This window comes from Podarcis tiliguerta (genome assembly GCF_965153285.1).
Source record: "Podarcis tiliguerta genome assembly, chromosome: 11".
Lineage (NCBI taxonomy): Eukaryota > Metazoa > Chordata > Lepidosauria > Squamata > Lacertidae > Podarcis > Podarcis tiliguerta.
In genome coordinates, this window is record NC_139544.1 from 9623249 (window position 1) to 9647519 (window position 24271).

Below are 24271 nucleotides of genomic sequence, written 5' to 3' on the forward strand. Positions count from 1 at the left end.
CAGCCCAGGATCCCCTTTATCTTTGAGCCTGAGCACACACCTTGGGAGTCATAATAGGGAAGCTACTAAAAATGTCTTTCTTCGGTAGAGAATTCCTTATCTGGCTGGAATGCTGTGATGCCTCTCATGTGCAATTCCATCATGGCATTGTGATGCCCTTGGTCCATGTTTCAGGTGAGCTTCCACAAAAGTCTGCTTGGATAACCTGCTGTCACTCTGACTTCATGCCATTTTAAAGCATGACTGTGAAAAGGCATACAAAGCCCTCTGGATATTCGGAAGCGTGGATGGGAAACCTGGGAAAATATTGCTGGACTCCCAACTCCCATCAGCCCCCACCAACTTGTCCAATGGTCAGGGATGATGGGAGTTGTAAACCAGCAACATTCTGAGGTCCACAGGCTCTGGAGTGTAATAGACATACTATGAAATTTGGCCCATGCTTATTATACCTCAAAGCAATAGCTTACTCCAATCCCATCTTCTGCTTCTTATGGATGAAAAGGAAGAATATTGATGCCAGAATGATCTTTATTATTCCTTAGATTTTAAACATCTCAGTTGCTCATTATTATTGTTATTATTTGAGTCCCAATCAACTATGGCTGAAGCCCAGCATTGAACTGGGTATCCTTAAATCCACTGAAACCATTAACGAGTCTGTTACTATATGGTAAGATCTGATTGATTGAAACTAGCAATACAGTGGTACCTCAGGTTACATACGCTTCAGGTTACAGACTCTGCTAACCCAGAAATAGTGGTTCAGGTTAAGAACTTTGCTTCAGGATGAGAACAGAAATTGTGCTCCGGCGGCGTGGCAGCAGCAGGTGGCCCCATTATCTAAAGTGGTGCTTCAGGATAAGAACAGCTTCAGGTTAAGTACGGACCTCTGGAATGAATTAAGTACTTAACCCGAGGTACCACTGTACACAGGACTCTGTGTGCTGGATTTAGGCCTTTGTCTTCAAGGTATTTAGCAAATAAATATTGTATAACATTTGTGGGGGACAGATAATGTAGTTATAAGAGGACTAAGCCAGAATAGAAGGGATGCGGGTGGTGCTGTGCTCTAAACCACTGGACCTCTTGGGCTTGCCGATCAGAAGGTCGGCGGTTCGAATCCATGCGACGGGGTGAGCTCCCGTTGCTTGGTCTCAGCTCCTGCCAAGCTAGCATTTCGAAAGCACACCAAAAAGTGCAAGTAGATAAATTGGTACCGCTCTGGCGGGAAGGTAAATGGCTGCTCTGGTTTCAGTGTTCCGTTGCGCCAGAAGCAGCTTAGTCATGCTGGCCACATGACCCGGAAAAACTGTCTGTGGACAAACGCCGGCTCCGTCGGCCTGTAAAGTGAGATGAGCTCCGCAACCCCAGAGTCATCTGTGACTAGACTTAACTGTCAGGGGTCCTTTACCATGACCTTTTAAAGCCAGAATAGAGAAAAATATATGCTACTGAACAGAGAGATACTACCAATACCCAAAGTGCTCTTATTGAGTAAATGCTAATGCTTAATCAATTATATTTAGGATTTTGTATTTACGCTGAGTGACTCATATCTGATATACGGTGATGATATATAGAAGAGTTTGCTGCTTTTAGGTTGCCCACTTACTGGGGAGTAAACCCTATTGAGAACCAATGAACTGTTGTGTTGGACTAGGGCCTAACCTACCTCCCAGGGTTGCTGTGGGAATAACATACAGAGGAGGAAAACTATGTAAACCACCTTGAATTCCTTGGAGGAAAAGTAGGATATAAATGCAATCAATCAATCAATCAATTGAACTCCATAGGATTTATGTCTGAATAGGATCACATTGTTCATGTGGGAAACGGTTCTTGAATAAATGTTTCACCATACTTCCACTTATTGGTTCAAATGCTTTTACATGAATTAATTTAAATGTCATTGAGCTGTATGGGATAAGAGACTTAATATGTAGTGGCCATCAAAACCTTTGCAGGCATTGAGCTAATGGAATGCCTAATGTGAAATTAGTAATTAATGAGTACTTCTGAAAATTTGAAAGAGATGTTCTATGCATAGATATTGCATTAAATTAATTGTCCCTAACAAAAATGACTGTAGCACTGCTCTTCCGTTTTCTGGCTTCCCACTAGAAGCTGTTTGCTGAAGTTCATTAGGGTGTTGTTCTGTAAGACAAGATTAATTACCCTTGGACTAATTGTTTTCTAATTGATTCCCGAAACGACACATTATTGATCATTTGGTTCTGCTTTTCTTTATTTGTGTATCATTATTCTTAAACGTAAGGAATAAAAAACCCTAATGAGTACATTTGTGATTATGTTGTTGATGACTTGAGAGAGAAAGAAAAGGAGAGAGGAAAGGACCAATTTCTCCTCTTCTTTCTTCTCTGAATTAAGTTAAATTTAAATTTAAATAGAAAAAAATTGTAAAAACCGACTCTTTGGGGTGCACGCAACAATAAAGATTAGCACTCATTAGAGAGCTAATAGGTCTAAATTGTTCACAAGGAAAGTAACACAATTGCCTCCAGAAACTTTTGCCCTTTGGCATTGTTTGAGTTTCCTTGCCAAGTTGCCAATTGCTTGGCAGCCTGAAACCAGCTTGGATTTTCCTAAGCACAGATAAAATCTCAAGGCTATTATACCATCACAATCAATGCATTCATTATTATATCTTTGCCATCAGGCTGAATGAACAGTTTTACTTAATGCACTTCATATTCAAATGAGCTCTGAAGTTTCAAAGGCTATGTTCTCAGCCAAGAAGTAGGTTCATTACCAGTCCTTGGAAATTGCAGAAGGGAAGAATGCTGTGGTACTAAAATCCTGTTTGTGGGCTTCCCATGGGCGTCTGTTTGGCCACTGTGAAGACAGGATGTTGGACTAGATGAGTCTAATCCAGCAAGCTCTAATTTTCATTGATGTGTGCCCTTGGACCGCCGAGACCACATAACACCAGTCTTGAAAGACCTACATTGGCTCCCAGTACGTTTCCGAGCACAATTCAAAGTGCTGGTGTTGACCTTTAAAGCCCTAAATGGCCTCGGCCCAGTATACCTGAAGGAGCATCTCCACCCCCATCGTTCTGCCCAGACACTGAGGTCCAGCTCCGAGGGCCTTCTGGCGGTTCCCTCATTGCGAGAAGCAAAGCTACAGGGAACCAGGCAGAGGGCCTTCTCGGTAGTGGCGCCCGCCCTGTGGAACACCCTCCCATCAGATGTCAAAGCGATAAATAACTACCTGACCTTTAGAAGACATCTTAAGGCAGCCCTGTTCAGGAAAGTTTTTAATCTGTGATATTTTACTGTATTTTTTGCTTCTATGGAAGCCGCCCAGAGTGGCTGGGGAAACCCAGCCAGATGGGCGGGGTACAAATAATAAATTATTATTATTATTATATTATTGGAAAGTAGATGGCAGGCAGAAATTTGGCATGCGGAAATGCAGTGCTTGGGAAATCTCCTGGATTTTCTTCCTTTTTCATAATGCTAGCATTTGATCATCCAGTGAAACTGATTTCTGTGATACTACTCACACAGAGGGACGCGGGTGGCGCTCTGGGTTAAACCATAAAGCCTAGGACTTGCCGATCAGAAGGTCAGCGGTTCGAATCCCCGTGATGGAGTGAGCTCACATTGTTCGGTCCAAGCTCCTGCCCACCTAGCAGTTCGAAAGCACGTCAAAGTGCAAGTAGATAAATAGGTACCGCTCTGGCAGGAAGGTAAACGGCGTTTCTGTGTCCTGCTCTGGTTCATCAGAAGCGGCTTAGTCATGCTGGACACATGACCCGGAAGCTGTACGCCGGCTCCCTCGGCCAATAAAGCAAGATGAGCACCGCAACCCCAGAGTCGGCCACGACTGGACCTAATGGTCAGGGGTCCCTTTACCTTTACTCACACAGAAATGGAAGCAACATGAAATACCCACAGTTGAAGAATGGCAGCGGAAACTCGTGGAGTATGCAGAAATAGCAAAATTGGACTGGAGAAATCAGAGAACAGGGCTATGAAGCATTCCAAAGAGACTGCATGAAGTTTACAACATACATAGAAAAGCACTATACACAAATAAAGACACCCACGGGACTGAAATAGACCTCGTAATGTTTATTAAAAATCATTCATTCATTTGGATTTAAGAACATTGAACAAATATATTACAACAGCTGAAGGATCTACATTTAATGAAATTTTGAATAGTATTATTCCATAGTATTAAGTACACATAGAATGTAAACATGACAAACGCGTAACTATAAAGAAAATATAGAGAAACCAGAAGAAGGAGGGAGGGAAGTACAAACTTGTTTAGAGTTAAAGTATTAAAGTTAAAAGGAATAAGGTATGTATTGTGTTCATTCAACTTGTTTTTATTATTGCTTGTTAGCCGCCCTGAGCCCGGCCTTGGCTGGGGAGGGCGGGGTATAAATAAAAATTATTATTATTATTATTATTATTATTATTATTATTATTATTATTATTATTATTATTTTATGATGGTGAAATATGTAAAATCTGTAAAACCAATAAAGATCATTTTAAAAAAAGAAAAGGAAAAGAAAGTGATTTCTCTGCCCTGAATCAGCTGCTACAGAAAAACGCTTCTTCATACAACACACCATTTATGGCAAGGACAGGGAATGTTGCACCCTCCAGATGTTGGTGGGTGCAAATGCCCATCATTTCTGGCTGCTGGCAGTGCCGTCTCTGCCACATCAATGCAGTGTTTGATGGCACCCTGTGTGAGAAGATATGGATTTGTCACCATCCCATGTAGTTGTTTTCCCAGGCCTGATGAACATGCTCATTTCTTGCCCCATGGATGCTCCTAGGTTCATGATCTGATGTGGGACCCACATAAATATATGAGTCCCTCAACTAGCCAACACAGTTCCCACGTGGAGTGAGTGTCTGTTGTTAAGAATGTGTGTTACCTCACGTGTGCCAAGCCATCAGCTGCAGGAAATTTCATGTTTTTCATGGAAGGTTCTCCTTTATTAATTGCCTTGTAAAATAAATTAGCCTCCCGTGACTTGTGCACCTTTTACAGGGCACTTAGACAGGATTTTGAAAGGGACAGATTATGTCGGAACATTATTTTATATTGCCTGCCTTATTACAGTGCCATCACAGACAGTATAGCTCTAATTAATTGATTAGAAGTCGGTAGTTTCTCTTTAGCAGCACTCAGCTTCTAAAGCAAACAGGAAGACACAATTATACAAAACCAAACATGTTTACATTTTAGAATTGCAAGTCTTTAAGGGAACAATCTTACATTTGAGATCCACTGGCTGACGGGCTTGAGGAGGCTCAGCTATACAGCTGCAAAGGAAACATTTTAAACATGCTCTAATGTGCAGTATTCAAAAGTGACACTAGATGGCGATGGTGAGCTATGGAAAATTCAATATATTTTTCAAAACGTTTTTTAAAAAAGCATTTTCACAGCATTTTTTAATATGTGTGTAGATTCCAGCAGGATGTGTTGGAAGCCCTGCTATGTCAGCTGAACATCAGGTATGGATGCTGCAATGACAGATATGTCAGTGGAAATCACCGAATATACCAGAGGAACACTCTGCCAGCAGATGTCTTTGGGCAATGAAGATATTTCAGCCAATATGGGGAGAGATGGGGACTGGACAGGTGTGGTACAGGGCTGAAGCAGACTTATGTCACAGCCTACACTCCTTGGCCACTCCTCAATCAATGGCACAACTTTCTATCATCCCCAAATGTGGTGTAGGAAATATTCCTCCCATTGACTTATTTTTGTCTTTTGACAGATCTCTAGGTCAGGGGTTCCAAGTCTTTTTGTTCCCAAGACGGACATTTGGCAATCTGAGAAACTGAGTGGCCACCAAGACCACATAACCCTGGTCCTGAAAGACCTACATTGGCTCCCAGTACATTTCCAGGCACAACTCAAAGTGTTGGTGCTTTAAAGCCTCAAACAGCCTTGGCCCAGTACACCTGAAGGAGCATCTCCACCCCCATCATTCAGCCCGGACATGGAAGTCCAGCTCTGAGGACCTTCTGGCGGTTCCCTCACTGTGAGAAGTGAGGTTACAGGGAACCAGGCAGAGGGCCTTCTTGGTAGTGGCGCCTGCCCTGTGGAACGCCCTCCCATCACATGTCAAAGAAATAAACAACTACCTGACATTTAGAAGACATCTGAAGGCAGCCCTGTTCAGGGAAGCTTTTAATGTTTGATGAATTATTGTATTTTAATATTTTGATGGAAGCTGCCCAGAGTGGCTGGGGAAACCCAACCAAATGGAAGGGGTATAAATATTAAACTATTATTATTATTATTATTATTATTATTATTATTATTATTATTATCACCACCACAAAATATAGGTTGCATGGAATAAAAAATTGCAATGCTCAACGCCCTCCTCTCCACAATACAGGTAAACTACCTACAGTATCCAAAATCAGAGGCAAAAAAAGACTTCTCTGCTGGGAATTCTAGGAAGGATTCCAGACACATTCCAAAAACCAGGGTTGCTAGAATGGCACACATTGGACAGTTCAGCAAGGGAAGGAATGGGGTGGGGTGACCCATGCTGCAAAAGCAGAACTGCTGGGACCATCTGTAGCAAAGCGTGTTCTCATTAAAGGAGAGTACGTGTTGCGGATGGGGCCGAGCAAAGCACCCCATGGTTGCCAGGCAGGATAGATTGAAGGGGCTTGGATCGGATTGGTGGTTGGTGTTACTGGGGTAAATTTGATGTTGCCAATTTAGGGGTGGGAACAGAGGTTATTTAAACAAGGCTCACAGCATGTTCCTTTCTCTTTTGCTGTGGGCACCGGATCACCCACCTGCCCTCCCTTGATTGGGCTTGTGCTTTGACCTTGCTAAGCCTGTCATGGGGTCGTCCGCCTTGGTGCGGGGGCCTGGTAGGAATTTTTCCTTTTGGCTGATTAGTGTGTGCCAATTGGTTTTTGCCTACTGCGTAGCAAATCGTCACAACTTGTAAGGTTGGCGGTTAGGCATTGGTTTAAATTGGTTGGTGGAAGGGTGTGGATTGGCTGTGCCTGCCCCTCCAATGCTGCTGCTGCACGGGAATTCCGTTAAAGGAATCCTGGGGCTTACCATCCTCTTGTCCAAACCCCTGGAATCGGGTGGGGGCCGCGTAAGCTCCTGGGAGCATGCAGGGAGAAGCTGAGGGTCTGTCTCGCAGCTCCAGTTATCCCTGATCTTGTTCCTCCACACTGGCTCTCGCTGGAATCCTAGCTGTCCCCCCCCCCCCCGCCTTGGGGGACAGCTAGTCATAACCAATGCCTAAGCAACCACTCACAATGTGTATTTTAATAAAGTTGTGGCCAAAATTATGCCAAAAACCTTAAACAAAAATTATGTGTGATGTGTGAGTTATTGGGGTAGGGGTGTTTTGGGGACCTCAGCACGCAAATGCCAACATTAATCTTCAGACTGTAAGTCTTGGTACTAACAGTTGTTGGAGTGGCCATAATTCAGCCCTTGTTGCATGTAAGAACACTGGATGGGGATGTACAACATGGATCAAAGATTCACCTCTGTCTCTGGATCAAAATAAAATTGTTTCTCCAGGTCTCCCTGGCTGGATCATCTGCCTTGCTGGCGTGGGGTGTTCTGAGCCTTTTATCAACGCAATGTTGACAGCACTGACGATTACAGTGGTACCTCGGGTTAAGTACTTAATTCGTTCCAGAGGTCCGTTCTTAACCTGAAACTGTTCTTAACCTGAAGCACCACTTTAGTTAATGGGGGTTCCCGCTGCCACCGCGCCGCCGCAGCATGATTTCTGTTCTCATCCTAAAGCAAAGTTCTTAACCAGAAGCACTATTTCCGGGTTAGCGGAGTCTGTAACCTGAAGCGTAAGTAACCTGAAGCGTATGTAACCTGAGGTACCACTGTAATATATTGTTATTACTGTTGTGTGTGAAGGAAAAACTTAAACACGTTGCGGAGTTCCCCCCAAAATAGACCAGAGGCAATTAATATTTCATCCAGAAGAGCTTTACTGCTCTTGAAGGCAAATGAGCATAATGGTCACAAATCCAACACATCCAGGATTGGCACTGCCCATAAGAAATCCAGTTGCATCAGACTTAACTTAAACTTAACAAGAACTTATAATAAGATTCAGGGCTGGATTTAGGTTTGATGAGGCCCTAAGCTACTGGATAATGGGTTCAGCTGTCCTTTGTCAACAGCAAATTGTTGCTGTTTTTTGTGTTGAATATATGCTATATGGTAATTTATGGACCTAATAGGTATCTAAAGCCATTTGCACATGTTGCCGTGCAACCAGTCCATGCAGAATGTAGGCACCCTATATATAGAAATGAGCAAACCAGTGATATTTTAGGGAGCAGGCTAGCAGGTAGGGCCCATTACTTACATCATAGGAGCCTACACAACACAAAACGCTGTTGCTGTATGTGGGTTTTATTTTATTTGTTTTTTATCTTATATTTTGGAAATGTACATCCAGTTGTTGTTTTTTAATTCCCCCCCCCCAAGAGAGTGGGGCCCTAAACTATAGCTTGTTTAGCTTATATATAGTTCCAGCACTGATAAGACTAAACCTTAACACTATACAGTGGTACCTCAGGTTACAGACGCTTCAGGTTACAAGACGCTTCTGGTTACAGACTCCACTAACCCAGAAATAGTACCTCGGGTTAAGAACTTTGCTTCAGGATGAGAACAGAAATTGCACGGCAGCAGCGGGAGGCCCCATTAGCTAAAGTGGTACCTCAGGTTAAGAACAGTTTCAGGTTAAGAACGGACCTACAGAACGAATTAAGTTCTTAACCCGAGGTACCACTGTATACAGAACAGAACACCACACCAGAACAAAGAGATAGAAAGAGAAAGTGAGAAAACTCAGGCTCCTTAGACCAGACTTAGATCAGTTTAAACCAGCTGTACTCAGTTTCCCAGAAGGAATAACCCAAACATCAGAAACCTTCTGCCTGTTTCTTTCAAGCAGAAATAAACCTTCCAGAACCCTCTTAAACTAAGTAGAATGCGAAAGATCTCTACACATCTGATCAATACTTTCTGTACTAAGAAATGCAAACTGACAATTACAAGACCTCGGTCCTCATGTATTCATTGCAAGTAGATTAGCCAAGTGTGCTCATTCAGAGATTTACCACTTTTTACTTTAATTCACTCCAGTTTGGTTCTTGCCTTGGAAGTTTGAGGGCCACTGCATTGCCATTACCCTTGAGGTGCACAAGTCTTAAAATGCAAAAGGATTTTGTCTTATACAGTGGAAGACTTTTATTTCAGCTCTCCTGAGCTATATTGTTCTTGAGTTTAATGGTGTTAATAAAACATGACTTATAGGACAGTAAAACATGACGTGCTAATTACCACAAAGATCATTTGTTGAATCCATAAACTGCATATTAGGATGGCTGTTTAGCTTGTCAGGTAGAGATGTGTTTGTAGGGCGAACATATAAGTAATTTGGGGATTAGGGCTGGGCATGTGCTATACATTTAGAGCATGTTTCACCACGACCCCTGTCAAAGAATCCTGGGAACTGTAGTTTATTAAGGGTGCTGGAAATGGTAGCTCTGTGGGGGAAACTACACTTCCCATGATTCTTTGGGGGATATTTTAAATGTTGGGAGTGTGCACATTCTACAGCAAATTGGCCAAAATACAGTGAATGATCTCACACTTTAATTTCCTCAGCTAGAACTCTCTTGATCCCCCCTTTTTACTCATACAGTTGAATGAAACTACTAGATATACATTAGCAAAAAAAAATTTATAACCAAACTTCTGTGGCTTTACATTGTCACTGGTGATATGAATTCTTTAAGGTTGAAACCCAGAACTCACTTACCTGAGGGTAAGTCCCATTGAAGTCCCTCGCTTTGCAATTCCTCAGGAGTGTGTTGTAAGAAACAATTATTTTAAAATTGTCATGTTTTCATGCAGAAATGCACTGTTTTTACCTTACTATAGTAAAAATAGCCAGTTTTTTTGCTAAACTGCAAATCTGCTTTCTGTTTCCATAAACTATTTTAAATATTATCTTCTGGTACAATAAACAAATAAATAAATACAAGAAATATGAACTAGAATGTCAGCTTTTGAAAATTCCATATAAGAAACATATTGCATAGTTACATATGAAATACAGGGTTTCTTTTTATTAACCCTTGTCCTTTTGTGTTTATTTGGTATTTGAAAAGCAAATAATAGGTGATGCTATGTGAAAACTTGAAATGGGTATCATCTTATGCAGTATTTTGAGGTGAAATGAAGCTAGGATCTTGCTATTATTTTAATAGGCTTTAAATAGGCTTTCTTCACTGGTAAGTAGTTATTCATACCAGAATATCTGTATCCTGCCCTTTTGAGCCAAAGCTAACAACAGCAAAGAGAAACATGTTAAACCAGCACATGGTATGCAGAAAACAACAATCAAGAACTAATTACTCAATTAAGCTGCAGTAAATAGAAACCAAAAACCAGTGGAAAGTGAAAAGCTATTTAGAGCAACCGGGATAGGAGATCTCTTCAAAGAGACAATCCCAAATGCCTTCTAGAATAACGCAGCTTTCAGATGGTGATGAAAAGTTAACACAGAGGTTGCAGAGGAAATCTTTCTCAGAAATAGAGGGTCCATGGGTACTGTTTTGCAGAGGACAGACCTCTGGAGAGATGGCAGACATTGTTCACGGTTTAGCAGTGCCCTCTGTTAGTAGGGCAGCCCCAATAAAGCATGATTTAAATATTTTTTAAATTTAAATAAACCTTAAGAAGGGAGTGGGATGCGGGTGGGACGTGGGTGGCGCTGTGGGTTAAATCACAGAGCCTAGGAGGTGCCGATCAGAAGGTCGGCGGTTTGAATCCCCGCGACGGGGTGAGCTCCCGTTGCTCGGTCTCTGCTCCTGCCAACCTAGCAGTTCGGAAGCACGTCAAAGTGCAAGTAGATAAATAGGTACCACTCCGGCGGGAAGGTAAACGGTGTTTCTGTGCACTGCTCTGGTTCGCCAGAAGCGGCTTAGTCATGCTGGCCACATGACCCGGAAGCTGTACCCTGGCTCCCTTGGCCAATAAAGCGAGATGAGCGCTGCAACCCCAGTCGGTCACGAGTGGACCTAATGGTCAGTGCTCCCTTTACCTTTACCTTTAAGAAGGGAGTATAGGTGCCTTGACAATACCTAGCAACAGATACTCATGGGCGTAGCCAGGATTTTTGTGTGGGGCCAGGCTTTTGTTAGTGGCATAGCTGTCAATGTTTTCCTTTTTTTAAAGGGAAATTCCCTTATTCCGAATAGGATTCCTCACAAGAAAAGGGAAAGGTTGACAGCTGTGGTTAGTGGGAGCAGAACCTCAGATTTGTATTGATTTTGATTGATTTGGGGGGCAACTGACCCCCCCCCGCTACACCCATGTAGACACCATACCTTAAAAGCACACTCAACAAGCGTTCTTTCCCTCAAAGAATTCGGGGCGCAATAGTTTGTTCAGAGTTGCTGGGAATTGTAACTCTGTGAGGTGTAAGCTCCAGTGCCCAGAATTCTTTGATGTGCTTTAAAAGTGCTTTAAAGGTATAGTGCATGGGTAGGCAAACTAAAGCCCAGGGGCCAGATCCAGTCCAATCGCCTTCTCAATCCAGCCCGCGGACGGTCCGGGAATCAGCGTGTTTTTACATGAGTAGAATGTGTCCTTTTATTTAAAATGCATCTCTGGGTTATTTGTGGGGCATAGGAATTCATTCATCCCCCCCCCTTCAAAATATACTCCGGCCCCCCACAAGGTCTGAGGGACCCCTACTGAAAAAGTTTGCTGTGTATACACAGCCCCAGTCTTCCCCACTATGGGAGATGTACTGTGTTTCTTTTTAAATTGTAGCAACTGTTTCTGAATTTGGCCTATGCATATAACTTTGCACCTGCAAGTTTTGTGCAAATAGGTGTCACCCATTCTGTCCCTGATGCAATGAATTTCTGCTTTTTGGTAATCTGTAAGCAGTCACCCTACTCAGCCACTGCTGATAAGCCACTATCCTGGGTAAGCCTAAACTGTAGTCTAAACCATGGAGCCTCTTGGGCTTGCCGATCGGAAGGTTGGCGGTTTGAATCCCTGTGATGGAGTGAGCTCCCATTGCTCTGTCCCAGCTCCTGCCAACCTAGCAGTTCGAAGCACACCAGTGCAAGTAGATAAATAGGTTCCACTGTGGCGGGAAGGTAACAGCGTTTCTGTGCGCTATGGCTTCTGTCATGGTGTCCCGTCGCACGAGAAGTGGCTTAGTCCTGCTGGCCACATGACCCGGAAAGCTGTTTGTGGACAAACGCTGGCTCCCTTGGCCTGAAAGTGAGATGAGCGCTGCAACCCCATAGTCACCTTTGACTGGACATAACTATCCAGGGGTCCTTTACCTTTTTACCTAGTCAGATGCCTGTGAGAAATACATAAGCAGGACACAATAGTAATATTCCTTTCCTGCTGTTGCCCCCAGCAACTGGTATTCACAGCAAACTGCCTCTGATTCTGGAGGTAGTATACATGTAGCCTCTTGCTTTGGACTGTGCAGCATTTAATTGTGGTAATATGATAACTGGGACACGGGTGGCGCTGTGGGTTAAACCACAGAGCCTAGGACTTGCCGATCAGAAGGTTGGCAGTTCAAATCCCCGCGACGGGGTGAGCTCCCGTTGCTCGGTCCCTGCTCCTGTCAACCTAGCAGTTTGAAAGCGCGTCAAAGTGCAAGTAGATAAATAGGTACCGCTCTGGCGGGAAGGTAAACAGCGTTTCCGTGCGCTGCTCTGGCTCGCCAGAAGCAGCTTAGTCATGCTGGCCACATGACCCGGAAGCTGTATGCCGGCTCCCTCGGCCAATAAAGCGAGATGAGCGCCGCAACCCCAGAGTTGGCCACGACTGGACCTAATGGTCAGGAGTCCCTTTACCTTTAATATGATAACTCATCCACAAAATTCTCTCAACTAAGTGCTATGTGTTGTAAGAATCTCATCTAACACCTACTTGCCTTAGTGACACTGCAAATCCTGTTTATACACAGTAGGTTGCCACCTGCTAATTCTTGTCATTTGTCTCAAATAAGTAGATTTCAGGTGACACTGGGCAAATAATGCAAAAATTACACCCCCCCTTTAATTGATTAAACACAAGATACCTGTCCTGTTTCCTTTCTCATAAACAAGGCTGCTTATCTGAGGAAAAATATTTAGGGATTTTATTGACATCTTGAAAAATATTTTCAAGGGAATCAACTGAATAATTCCTTTTTCTGAATCTTTCTAGTCCATCTATTCTCATTTCTATAGTCTTATGCAGAGGACTTCATTCACATTGATGGGATAGTGTAGAGCCACATCAAAGCATTGATTGATGTTCAATATTAGGTAAACTTTCTCATTTTTCTTTTGATTGAGTGTTTGCATTCAGTCATTCAGTAATTGTTGTAAGCCAAACTCTAGGCTGTCTGTGGAGAAAGCTAGGCCAGTACTTCCAATTCCAATTTTAGCCTCTGTTTTAAAAAGGGTTTTGAAAACTCGTCCATCAATATTTCTCCCACAATGCATTCTGACAGTTAGACCTCCTTCTATAATAAACCTTTGATTGCTGTTTTCTGCTTTGCAAATCTTATGGACAAGATCCAATGTCACACCAGTCAAGGCATTAATTCTAAACTAAACTTTTGAAGTGCATTGTAAAATGGTATCACACAAGTACAGTTGAATATAAAGGAGATTCATCCTTTTGGTTTGCAAGAGAAGGGCTGAAGAATCCCAGCACGATGGGGGCTGCAAATGTGAACTAACTGATTTTATTAAATTTCTGTCCTGTTCCTCCTCCCCAAGAAGCCCAGGGCTTCACCTGCAATGACCCTTGGCCTCCTCACTTGCTGCAGGCATCTCCTTGGGACATAGAATAAAAACAAAAGGCTTCTTTGCAAAGATTATGGAGATTCTTAAGGAGGTTTTTAAGAAGATTACATAGGCATTCTTTCACCATGCTATGCATACCTCTTCCCTTAAGAAACTGCAGATCATCGAAAGGAACCTTATAGCAGTTTCTAGGGTCAACTGGACAGGATTACAATTGCAAGATCTATAGGGCATTGTTGTTGTTTAGTCGTTTAGTCGTGTCCGACTTTTCATGACCCCATGGACCAGGCATACAGGTATCATTTAGTAGCAGAGCTCATGGTAGATCTCAATAACTTTGTGACCTCAGTGTGAGCTCAATTACTGTAAAGTACCTTCCATTGAAAACAAAGATGCTTACCTCTGAATCAGTCGAGGGATAACAATGCCATTCCTTGAGCCGATGCTGCTTTAGTCAGAAGTAAGAACCATTTAGCTCAATGGGATTACAGGTGCAGCCTCCCCTCACCGAAAAAAATTAAAGGTGCAGAGGATGTCATGTTTGTGGACACATGGTGGGTGGCTTGAAATGATAGATGGCTGTAATCATAACTGCATTATTAATAATATAACAAATGTCAGGTGTTGTGATACATGTCCCTCCCTCATATGGGATAGGTGCAACCTCCCTTTGTCCCAGGGTGCTGAAAGTGTCATAATTGTGGGCACACAGTGATGACCAAGGAGTGTAATGAAAATTACGATATCATTATTGTCAGGCTTTTCGATGGAGTGCAAGTCCCACCCAGGTATGGGGGAAAATGCAGGTGCCTCTCTACCTCAAAGGGAGGTGCAAAGGGAGTGGGTGGCCACAGATTTCCAATGTCTGAACAAACAATGGCAGAAAGAAATGTGTTTTGGTTTCACAACCGTATGGAGGCTGAGTATTCCAAAACTCCCGCCACCCTTTGTGAGCATAGGTGCAAGAGATCAAGGGGGAAATGTTTCTGCGTGAAACTATCCTTAGAGGGCAGAAAAACCTTTATTAGAAAAAAGTCAAAAAGTGCTAAAAGCTACTTTATTGTGGCAAGCGCTTTCATAGACAACGGCTTACTTCATCTGATTTGTTTGTTTTTAATTTCCATCTTGCAATTTCCCAGTTTCTTTCAAAAACCCTCTCAAAGGGGCTTCATAGCACAAGATGCTAAGAATATATATTATATTTCATTATTTGTTCTGTCAACCAGCAGTTTGACCAATAAACGGAGCCAAATAAGCATTGAATATCACACTAGGTAGCAAGGTGAAAAATAAAGATAATGAGAGTTCAGTGAACACAACCTGATAGCCAAAGGGCTTAGGAAGGAAGACAGTATATGTGCTGAAAAGAAAATAGAGTAAATAACCAAAGAGGAGTCAATTACTATTCCTAGTGGGAAAACTACCCATAATCCCTGAGAAACAATGCCAGTTTTCCTTTTTAAAAAAGCCAACTCTGTAGGCTTTTGCTGCAATAATCCTTTGCATTTTTATTTATAGCAACCCATAAGTCAGAGATAGTGTCCACCTATCTAATCCTAATCCACCCCTCACTGATTTCTTTATGTTCCCATTTTTATTATCTGATACATGGCTGCTCTGAAATGAGTTAACCTATCACATAAACATGCAATCTCCTTTGTTTTGTCTTTATAATATTCTGCACTCTCAGGCTGCAGCTGAGAAGGTACGGAGGCCTGACAAGCCAAGAGCTGCTGAGCCCAGATAATGAGTCGTAAGCAGATACTGGTGACATGCAGCACAGTTGTCACATTTTCCCCCTGGAGGCAAATAGATCTGCTCCAAAGCTTGTGCCAATCAACCGTTAGCTTCCTGTTAGCTTCCACGGAAATTTAGATCTGGCTACATATGAAGGGAGTTCTTGAATCAGACCTGGGGATATTTTGGGGGGGTCAATTTTAAATCACCCTAAATCCTGCCTGCAGGATATGAACAACTGTAGCCGATTAGGAATTGGGTTGAGCGCAGCTCCTAGCATACTCCTCAACCAACACGCTCCATCTAATTCCGGAGAGATTTTGATGCAGGCGTATGCAATTAGCGCTAGGGCAGAGGTTAGCGCCGCTCCCTATCTAGAATCTTGATTGTCAGTTATAGATATATATATATAGAGAGAGAGACAGGGTTTCTCTGTGTGTAGGAAGTTAAACTGCGAGGACGTTTTTGGCTGGCAGTTTTTGTAAATCAAAATGCTGTGATAGGAGAGCATGCAAGCAGCTCAGTCCCGGCATCAGTGCAGCAACTGGGAGCTCAGAAGAAGGGGAGCAAATGGTGCTAGGATCAGATCCAAATTTGACCAGGGAGGGCAGATTGCCCCTCAGATGATCGGGGGGGGGGGGGGGAGAGATTGCTGCTGTAGTCAAGGTTTATCGTTGAAGAAGAGACAGAAATGAAATGCTGGAAACCAGTTCCTGGAAACCAGGAGAGGAGAGCCCTCATGCACTATGATTTCATAGAATCATAGAGTTGGAAGAGACCACAAGGGCCATCGAGTCCAACCCCCTGCCAAGCAGGAAACACCATCAGAGCACTCCTGACATATGGTTGTCAAGCCTCTGCTTAAAGACCTCCAAAGAAGGAGACTCCACCACACTCCTTGGCAGCAAATTCCACTGTCGAACAGCTCTTACTCTTCAGGAAGTTCTTCCTAATGTTTAGGTGGAATCTTCTTTCTTGTAGTTTGGATCCATTGCTCCGTGTCCGCTTCTCTGGAGCAGCAGAAAACAACCTTTCTCCCTCCTCTATGTGTCATTCCCAAGAGTATAGCAGAGAGAGAAAATGCTAATGTTTGAGCATGCAGAGACATATACAGTGGTACCTCTGGATGCAAATGGGATCCGTTCTGGAGCCCCATTCATATCCTGAGTAGAATAAAACCCGCGACTGCGTGTCTGCGGGTCGCGATTCGCCGCTTCTGCTCATGCACATGACATCATTTTGAACGTCTGCGTATGGGCGAGTGGTGAAACCTGGAAGTAACGCATTCTGTTACTTCTGGGTCGCTGTGGAGCGTAACCTGAAAATGCTCAACCTGAAGCATATTTAACCCGAGGTGTGACTGTATATATATAGAGAGAGAAAGACCATAGTTATAATTATTGCATGGTTTGGCAATGCAGGAATGAGTCTAAACAAGCATTTCACTTAAAGGCCAAGCCTGAGTTTCTGCAGAGGAAAAATCAGGTCCGCCCTTAAAGAGGGCGCGTGTTGCATTGAGACCTGGCAAGCAAACCCTGTGTTGTGGGTGGGTACGATTAGATAGTCACAACACCCGATTGGTAGGTCCCTCGTTGCTGGGTTTAATCTGGCCAATGGGGAGCTGTCTAAATGGACCGAGGGACCTATATATACCTATGCATGTGACCCAGAGCTTCTTCTTTCGGTGTGTGCATCAGAACACCCGCCCACCTCTCACTATTTTTAGGGCTGTGTACTTGACCTTGCTATGCCGCTGTGTGTCGTCTGTCGTTGGGACAGGGGCACGGCAGGAATTTTCCCCACTTGACTAATTGGCTGGTGCCGTTTTGGTTTCCCCTGCCGTGTAGCAAATCATCACAACTTGTAAGGTTGTGGATAGGCTCTGGTTCAGGTGATAGGGATGGGAGAACGCTCTCTCCATCCCTATGTGAAGGGTATTCCGTTAAAGGAATCCAGGGACTCAATGGTTTGGTGAACCCTGTGAGGGTGTTGTGCCCGTGCCTGAGTCCAGGGGGACATCTGGGTGGTGGACATAGCCTGTTCCTGGCTTTCCGCCTATCTGGGTGTTCACCCTAGACTGACCTATGCTGGTGCCCTCTGTCATCGCTACCAGCAAAGGTGCAGGGAGCTAGTTGAACCAGAGCCTATGCAACCACTCACTTGCTGTAATCAATAAAGTTGTGGCCTAAATTCTGCCAAAAACCAAACCAAAATTTGAATCTTGACTGAATTTATTTAAGGGGAAGGTTTAAAGGTCTGAACACGCAAACAGAGTTTCTGTGGACCAGCAGATGGAAGCAAAAATATCTACCCCTGGCTAAAGGTGGCAGCCAGCGAAGGCAAGAATCCATTCAAATAGGATTCTGACTGTACCCAGGTTCTGAGCGACACACTCATTGCCAATTCCAATGTGTTTTTCCATGCTATGTTTTCTCCCCCACAGTCATTACTCATCCACTCACCGCTACATCTTCTTGTTCTGTATTTCTGTGCCTGGGTACACAATGAAAAAAATCTATCATGGAAGTGCCCAAGAGCAAATATTACCAGCCCTTGGTTACCATGTTTGCCAATGGGCAAAATGGAGGCTTGACTTTTTGGGGTGTGTGTGTGACACTGGGTGTGTGCATTCATTTCCATCATTTTATATAAACAATTAATTTTGCTATTTCCTCCTACACTTCCTGTTTCCCAGCAAACCATCATTTCCAACCCAGAGCACTGAGTCCCATGTCAGTGTCACTCCCAGCCTTCAGAGGAATAAAATTAGGCTAGACGGCAGTGAGGTTGGAACCTAAGCTTTAAGGTCTAACTTTAAGACGGTAGAACAGAGAGTGTCTAACCAGACGATGCACAATTACTGCTTCCATCTACCCTGACCGTTGGGCTTGGTGATGGAGCTGGAGGGCCAGTGGTTAGTTACCCCTGCTGTAAGGTAAAGAAAGGTAAAGGGACCCCTGACCATTAGGTCCAGTCATGGCCGACTCTGGGGTTGCGGCGCTCATCTCGCTTTATTGGCTGAGGGAGCCGGCGCACAGCTTCTGGGTCATGTGGCCAGCATGACGAAGCCGCTTCTGGCAAACCAGAGCAGTGCACGGAAACGCCGTTTACCTTCCCGCTGGAGCGGTACCTATTTATCTACTTGCAATTTGATGTGCTTTCGAACTGCTAGGTTGGCAGGAGCTGGGACTGAGCAACGGGAGCTCACCCCATCATGGGGATTCAAACCAGTTACCTTCTGATCGGCAAGTCCTAGGCTCTGTGGTTTAACCCACAGTGCCACCCGCGTCCCCACCCCTGCTGTAGAAACTCTTTAATAGAGGAAGTGTAGAAGTTAAGGTGAGAGCCTTAACAATGTCCTTGCTTTTTGGTGGATGAGTGAACCTGTGTTAACGCTTTTCGTAGGTGTTTGATTGTCAAGATGTGTCAGGCTTCAGGGAAGCCAATCCCTCCATGGTGGGCAGCCAAGAAGAAGATAACAAGAAGAGTTCTTACCAAGTCCTTTATTCAATATTCACAGAGAGAGGTTTTGAAAAGTGCCTCTCCATTGCAGTAATGGTGTTGCTCTGAGTAAAGTCCCACCCCCTCCATCTCTACTTTTCTACATCATCCTTGCATCAGCTGATCTGTACTTTCTGCCTCTGAGCTTTCCGTTCTCCTACTCTCAATGCCTGCTGGGCCCTGGGAGGGGTGTGTGTCAGGCAGGGCCGTCTTAAGCATATGCTATGGTGCAAAGATTCCTCCGGCGGCCCCCCCCCACCATTTCCCAGAGGATGGTGCTGCCGGCGACATGCACAGCTGGAGGAGGCGGGTGTGGCGATCACACAGGTTCCCCGGATGTTTCACCGTCTATTAATACCTGTGCCACCACTTTATTTCTCGCTTCCACCAACCAGGTCCTACCTGGTACAATACTGAGTCCAGTCAGGATTAAATTGGAACATAAACTTCTGTTTATTCATTGCAGTTTAACAAGTGTGTGGTTTCATAAACGGTATTGGTCAATTACAGTCATGGGGTGCCTATCCAGACCTATAACTTCCGCTACCTGCTCTCACTCACTAAACCACCTCTCAGATATTTGCTCGTCTTCCTAGTTCCTAAATGTTCCTGACTCAGCTTATTTCGCTACACTAACTCGATCTACCCACAGACTCTATCCCAATTCACTCCCACTCCAACCAACCTCCCAACGAACTCCCCTTTCACCCCTCCCAGAGCTGGTTTTATAGTCCCCCTGACTCCACCCCCTGGGTTCTGATTGGGTAACCTGTTTAACTATTTCACCTCCAGCACTCTCATATGTTAACGTCACAGCGGGCAATGGCTGGAGGGCAGCTCCTCCGGCGGGGAAGAGGCGGAGGCTGGACGTGGCAGCTCCCGGCTCAGCTGGCCGCTTCATGCTGCAGTGGCTATGGCAGGTGGAGGCTCTGGGCATGGCGCTGCTTTGGCGCGGTATGGCGGAGGCGGGCGAGGGCGGCGAGCTGATGCTGGGAGGCGCTGCATCCAGACTCCGCCTCTTCCCTCGCTCCCTCCAGAACTTGGCACCCTGGCGCCCTGCGCCACTAGCCTCTATGAGTAAGACACCCCTGGTGTCAGGAATACTTTCTAAAGTGACTGAGCCTGTCAGCTGCGTCTCCCCTAGTGCTTCTTCTTCCTCTTGCCCCTGTTCCAATATTTCCCAGCTTCTCCCCTCTGAAGCCACTGAGCTATGAGCTTTGTCAAACCACTGTTGTAAATCTATACTGTCCTCCTTTTCTCGGGAAGGTTCCGGGGAAGGGGTGGCAGTCTTCACCATTCCTCCTCAGTCCAATCCCTGACATCATCTGACATTTGTGTGGCATACATGTTAATATAATGACTGGAGCTGCCCTTGGATGTCAACTTGCCCTCCTTTATCTCGCTACTCGTTTTTTTAAACTTCCAAAGAAAAGACATACAAAAATTGACACAAGTAAATTGCAGAGTGAACAGTATGTTACACAATAACGCCATCAAGGCACACGTTAGGTGTTGTTTGTGCGCTTTTAAGCCGATATACTCAAGTAAGAGATTATCCTGTCCTGTGTCAGGTATGTGAAAGTTCATCACTCGCCTCTTAGACTGCCTGCCAAGGCTGGCGTTACAGTATTAGCAAGAAATGACTTTGCTCTGGTTTCTGTAGGTCAACTGTGTTCAAAGCACTGTCACATCTGATGTATTTTTACAACAAAACAAGTGTAAGAAAACCCATTTCTGGTTGTAGGGCACAGGTCATGAGCAATATAGAGTCAGACATAGATTCAATTAAATGCCTAAGAGGGCTCTGTCTGCTAAGCACTTAAAATATTGTTCTGTTTTGGCTGCTGTTGTCCATACTATTGAAAGGTTCTCAGTAGACGACAATAAAATGGAGTTATCTATTCTTTTGCTAAATACACAATATAGCGCTCAGAAATAGATGCCGGATTCAGATTGTTTCTAGATAAGTCTTTATTATGTGTGTTTATTACATTCATATTTTATGGAGGAGATAGTTTGAATTTTCTTTCTGCTTTCTCGCAAGTAAGCACTTTTAATATTGTGGGGTCATGGCCAGAAGAATGAGGGAACAATAAAAGCTAGGAAGATAAGTGTGTTTCACTGGCAATCAAAATCATAGATGTATAGTATTGTATTAGTCAAGAAACAAGTAGAATTTTTTTTTCTAAGACAATGCCAAAAGTCTACAGTTCCTTACATAAATCTTGATGAGCATATTAAATTAATAGGAGCACTGTTTGGTGTCTATCAGTCAAAACAATTTCCTGCAAGAGTGAACACACACACATACACCACACATGAGAGAGAGAGAGAGAGAGAGAAATTCAATTTTGCACAATGCATTTTACCACCTAAATTTGAAAACATGGCTGTAGTAAATTGTAAATTACAATTGCTAATCTCAGAAACACAATGAAAATGTTAACTAGTGCTGTGACTCTAAGCATCTGCACCAGCAGTTTTGCCTGTGCCGTTGGCATAACATCAGGAAAGTATTGACACAATGCCTTTGTCGTGAATCCAGAGACTGCCATGGATGTTCACAGAGCTCTAGGGCAACTTTTAACAGTTACCCAACATTTAATAATCATAATTAAGACTAGTCAACTAGCATTCATTCTCATGCAAAGTTGCCACAACCCAATTATCCTCCGTCATACCCACAGGTGTGGATTCATCTAGATGCAAAATGATCAAATGTAAAAGTGTTATTAGTCATTCCCTTCCATATCTAATTTAGATGTTTTCAACACTGTTTAATCTTCCTCTGTAGAAGGGAACAATGATAAGGTTTCCACAGAGGAAGTCTTAAATAAACCTCTCAAAAAAAAATAATAAAAAAAGGAAAAATATATATTAAGGCATAAAGCAAAGAAACAGAAGATTCCAATTCTGCCCTCCGCTGTGGATGCTGTATGCCAACGACAATATTACCAAAAATTCATAAATTTATCAAGTCCATTTCTATCAGATTGGATGCATTCTTCAACCTACACAGCCAATGGACGTGTTACTAAGGAATCATGCAGTCTTGGCATGTGGTTGCCTCTTTCATAAATTATGTGGGGGGAAGTGTGTGCTGCCACTTGGATGAGGACAATGTCGTGTGGATGACATGAAAAACACATAGGATGGACTCAATCCACTTTCAACTTCTCTGTGTTCAGCTTCATTCTCTCCTACATCCAACCCATAGCCCAAAAAATAAGCCAAGGTGATCTTGAGAGCAGTGTGCCTTTGAACCAATGTATTTTTAGTAGGTGGATGACCACAATCTTATGGTCCTTTGGGATTTCTATTTTAAGTCTTTTATATATTTTGGGAAGGACTGCAAGTTTTGCCTTTGCTTCCTTTGATTCTTTTATAAGGACCTTCAAGATGAATTAAAGATTTATACTCCTGTCTTTTCAACTTGCCTTAGATTTTATTGAGTAATGTTCCTGCTGCTGATTAAGTTTCTTTCGTGGCATTTTAGACTTGAATTTAGCTCCTTTTTCCTGATTGATCTTAAATTGTATTTATTACTGGGGTGGGGGGTAGGGATGTACTATTTTGCTCTCAGTAATTTATAAAAGTGCAAGTGAAATACCCTTGGAAAAAAAGAAGGAAAAGAAAAGAAATTGACTTTGGGATTTTGGTACTTATATAAATATAGATAATGTGACCCTGAGCCCTAAATCTACCATTGTGGAATCTAGTTCTAAAATAATTCATCCAGACATTAAAGGTGAACTACAAGGCAAAAATGAAAATGGAGTTAAACCCCGCAATAAAATATGTTTCTAGTGCCCTCATAAAGAAAAGTGAAAGAAAGGTGTTAATCAAAGAAGTTCGGTTTCAACTTTCTCATTTAACGTGTGTCAAGCCTATCTCAATCCATTTCATGAAAGAAGAAAAGTAAGCAAGGCGATAGTCTGGTCACCAAATACTGCATACCTGCCATACAAATACATATTTATTTTCAAGCAGAGCTACTGATGTCTAAAGAACCCGAGAGCTTGATTTCAGCCAGCATGAGCCAATCCCCATTCTTCATATTGGAAAAGGAAGCTGCCGCATACAAAGTGAGATGATTGGCCCATCTAGCTCAGTATTGTCTCTGATTGGCAGGGAAGAGTTCTAGGGTTCCTCTGTGAAAACAGGATATTGGACTAGAAAAGTCATTGGTGTGATCCAGCAGGGCCTTCTTATGTTTTAGCTGTTGTCTCAAGATTTGCTTCAGTTTAAGCAACTAGTAGCTGCTCTAGAAACTGTCTTTGATGGCTGCATTTTGGAACCTGGTTGCTACCTGACCTTGAGCCCTCCAACTAACATCAAGGCCCTGATAGCATTCACTCTGTGTAGTACCAACCTTACTGTATGCTTGTGAAACATGGACCACTTATAAACACCATCTCCATCTCCTCGAAAGATTCCTTCAACAGTGTCTCTGAAAATTTTTACACATCACTTGGGAAGACAGGCGAACTAATGCCAGTGTACTGGAAGAAGGAAAGATCACCAGTGATTCTTCAACATCAACTTCGTTGGACTGGTCATGTTGTTCAGATGCCTGATTATCTTCTTCCAAAGCAACTATTCTGAACTTAAAAATGGAAAGCATAAGGCTGGTGGTCAACAAAAGAGGTTTAAAGACTGTCTCAAGGCAAATTTAAATAATGTAGTATGAGCACCAACAATTGGGAAACATTTGCCTTCAAGCAAGACACTCAAACTCAGGACGCAAAGGAGAAACGTGCTAAGAGGAAAGCACGCTTGGCAAATCCACACCGTGATCAACTCCTGCCTGGAAACCAATGTCCCCACTGTGGAAGAACATGGGGATGCAGAATTGGCCTCCAGTCACTTATGGATTCATTGTTAAAACCGTGTTCATGAAAGACAATCTTACTTGGCTACAAGTGTTTGCCAAAGAAGGAAGAAGAAGAAGAAGAGTTTGGAATTGATATCCTGCCTTTCACTCCCCTTCAGGAGTCTCAAAGTGGCTAACATTCTCTTTTCCCTTCCTCCCCTACAACAAACACTGTGTGAGGTGAGTGGGGCTGAGAGACTTCAGAGAAGTGTGACTGGCCCAAGGTCACCCAGCAGCTGCATGTGGAGGAGCGGAGACGCGAACCCGGTTCCCCAGATTACGAGACTAC